This window comes from Meleagris gallopavo, chromosome 4 (assembly GCF_000146605.3).
Source record: "Meleagris gallopavo isolate NT-WF06-2002-E0010 breed Aviagen turkey brand Nicholas breeding stock chromosome 4, Turkey_5.1, whole genome shotgun sequence".
In the NCBI taxonomy this organism is placed as follows: Eukaryota; Metazoa; Chordata; class Aves; order Galliformes; family Phasianidae; genus Meleagris; species Meleagris gallopavo.
The window spans coordinates 59813917-59817717 of record NC_015014.2 but is presented as its reverse complement, the minus strand read 5'-3'; positions in this window follow the sequence as shown (position 1 = coordinate 59817717).

Sequence of the window (3801 nt, the reverse complement as noted above, 5' to 3'; positions counted from 1 at the left end):
TGCCTTGCTCTGTACTCCCTTCACTGGCCAGACACAGTAAATCAGCCCCGCTCCAGTGAACTCACAATGGAACATACTGTAGGTAGATGGTAGAACCCTATTTTTTTTTTCATACAGCATCTGCCAGACAAAGATTCAAAGAGATTAACTGACAGCAGGTCTAGTCCAGGGGCAGGCCTGCAGGACTCTATGGTATTTACATCCCCAGAGGGGATAGGAAAACATCTTCTTCAAGTTGTAAAGGCAGCATATGCAGCTATTTTGCTTATTGCCCTAAGTGCTAGAACAAATTACCTTCCTATCTGAACCCATTTCATAGCCAATATTTTCTTAAGGACTCAGCTCCATAGAACTAGTGGTTGTGGCCTCAAGTTGCACCAGAAGAGTTTCAGGTTTGAGTTTCGGAAAAGTTTTTTCCTCATAGAGTGGTGAGGCATTGAAACAGGCTGCCCAGGGAGGTGGAGGAGCCACCATCCCTGGAGGTGTCCAAGGAAAGGGTAGATATCACACTGAGTGATATGGCTTAATGGTAGTGTGGTGAGGGGCTGTTTGGACTAGATGATCCAAGTGGTCTTCCCAACCTTAATGATCCTATGACTCTAAGTAAGGCTTCTACTTTTCTCCTAGCCAAGGATATATGAATACATGCCAAGTAACACAGTGATGATATCAGTGAGAGAGGTCTTAGATCTGTTGATGTGCTGAGGATGGTAATACTGTAACCCAGGTCTGTGTAGCACTTGTGCATAACGTTCAAAGTAGTGAAGATGGAGGATATGAAGAACAAACCCAAATGTTGAGCTCTCTGTGTAGGCACTATAGAGTCAATCCATATACAAGAAATTTGCACTTACTCTGGAAAAGCCACAACTGCCACGATGACTAAATTGGCAGGGCACTTTTTCAAACTGTTCTTTTTCTGCCAGTGCTATTTGCTAAGGAACAAGCATCTCTGGAGAGGAGATGACACAGAAAGTGTTCCAGAAGTGTTGGTCTGGCAGCATGTATGGCCTGGAAAAAAGGCTCATCAAGGTTTTATCCAGTCTCCAAACAATGAAGGAAAGGGTAGGAATAAGGCTGGGAAGTAGTAGAAGACTTTCCCTTTCTCAAAAGGCAAGCTTTGGTTGTAATAGAAGAACAGAAAAAGTTCACTCATTCTCTTGACTGATTCCAGTGCAAGTTTTATGTCAGGCAAAGATTAGGCAATTACTACATTTTAGTGATACAGACATGGAGGTTTTCGGAGACCAGGAGCCTGGTGACAGCCCTGTACCCGCTAAAGAAACTGGATGAGAGAGTTGAACAAATACTTCTGTTCTCTAAGAGGTCATAAAGGCCCCAACTCTCTTTACCAAGATGAATTGATTAGCTAAACTGGCATTACAGAAGACAGCTTTAGGAAAATGCTTTGTATTTGCTTAGAATAGTTGATTTTCAGCCCATATTTTATTGTTTGTTGTATGTCAGACATCCAATTTTATTTTTAAGTTTATAAAACAAAACACATTAGTTAAATCTCCATTTTACAACAGAGTAGCTATTGCTTTTGAAGAACCCTCTTTAGCCAGCATTTGCAAGTGAATATATGCTTTTTGATTGTGCATTTCTCCCACCTATCCTATATCACGCAGATAGCTCCATGCCTAACCATGTAAATAACTCAAGATGACTGTGCAATCAGTAAGACTTCTTTGTGATACACAGTAAAAATACATAAAATACCCTTTATTTTATGCAGAATCCCTAAAAACTGTTAGGGTAGAGTAGTATTCAAGCCTTTATCTTGGCAAAGATTAATCAGAGTACCCCAACACTGTAATATTAAATGGTATCATTTTCATGTATGTATGTATCTGAAAGCAGCAAGTGCTTGCTTCCAGTTCTGACATAGTTTCATGCAGCATTTCCGAAAAGCAGTGCCAGTTAAGATTGAAGACTTAGAAGAAAACAAAATGAAAAAGGAACTCCCTTTTTTCTCTGATTTCACTAAATTTAGCTGCAAATACATATATGACCAGCTTTCTTATTCTTTATGTTAAGTTCCTTATGAAATTAATATGAATTAGAACTTCAAATTAAAATATATAAGTTGTAATAAGAAATACGCTGAAATCTGAGAATCTTGGAACCCAGAAAATACAAATAAGTTTACTTATTTGAAAATAAGAAAATGAAAATAAGTTTACTGTATGTAACACTGCAACATGGTGGAAAACACAGCAATGACAGCAGAGTAACAAAGTCCTAGGCTACAGTAAATGAAGAATTGCTCAAATGCAACAGCCAGGCACACAGAAACAGAAGAAAGAAGCTGCTTACCTTCAAAAATTCTCCAGTACACAGAGAACTCCAGCCAAATACCCCTACCTCCTCTGCCAACCCTTAAATGAGGTCTGGGAATGGGTGGATCCTGGCTCCACCTCTTCCAGTCACTCAGATGCATTGCATGCACCTGAGCTCCCCTGGGTTGGCCTTGCTTTCCCACCAGGTGTTCAATCACCGGTTCAGGCCATGACTTTGCATTTCTGAAACACTGTAGTGGTGTGGTGGCACTTCTATGCTTTCCTGTATCTCTTTCTCTCTTTTTTTTTTTTTTTAATTTATTTGAAGCAAAGTTATTTCAAGCTCTGTGTTTATGAAGAAGCTAATGAAATACTAAATAAAATAGAACGATCCATGTAATTGTCCATTAATATATACTCTCTATTAGCATGAGTTCAGACTGAAAGTTATGGAAAGAGTATGCTCAAAGTTTATTCTGCTGATATTTGGAGGTATTGTTTCATAACAATATAGAGTTTCATAACAATTCATAACAATTAAGAGTATTGTTAAATTATGTATCTTTACATTCTGAGTTCTCCCCTAATGATCTGGCTTAAAGGACCACCACCTAAGCTATTAATCCAGGCTACATTTGTATTACAACATGGAGCTGTAGGATCATTAAGGCTGGAAAAGACTGCTGAGATCACCTGGTCCAACCACAAACCCATCCCTACCATGCCCACTACCTACATCCCTCAGTCCCACATCTCTGTGTTTCTTGAACACCTCCAGGAAAAGAGACTCCACCACCTCCCTGAGCAGCCTATGCCAATGCATCACCACTCTTTTGGAGAATGAATTTGTCCTAATATCCAACCGAAATCTCCCCACATGGTGAAATTGGATTTTTACTGTCCCTCTGTGTGCTTTGGCTGCTCCTACAGGAAGATCTGGGTTGGGATTGAGCCCTAGGAGCCCCAGCTTTTCTTTGGGGCTGTTCTGCTGTACAGACATACCCCAAATCAACAGGAGAAGAAAATGTCCTGCAGTACAGACATCACTTAGAGAAGGAGACAGTGAGTTGTCTGATCGTGCCTGCATGGGATAAATAGTCCCCTGTGAGCATCTCTCTCCTTGTGTTGACAGCATCCCCTTGAGCAGGTACTTAACCTTCAGGCAGCTGAAATTAGGCAAGGTGAAACCTGCCCTGACTGACAAACTGTGTTTTTTTAGTGGCTCACTAAGGGAGTAAAAGATACTAATGTGAAGCTTGTGACCCTCCTGAGATTTTGCCATTGACTTTTATTGCCAGTGGCTTCCTTTTGAAAATCCCAGAATGGGATGCTGGGGGTCCTTCCCTGAGCTTGTTCCCTGTGACAGCATATGTGAATGTTCTGATTGGTGTGTATGATGCTGTGCTCAGGGTACGTGCTGTCAGGATGCATGACCTTATCAGACTCATGGCAAGGACAGAGATGGGAATTTCCTGGCAGCTTGGTGCTGAGCTCTTCATTCTAGAGCACAGTCTTTTTT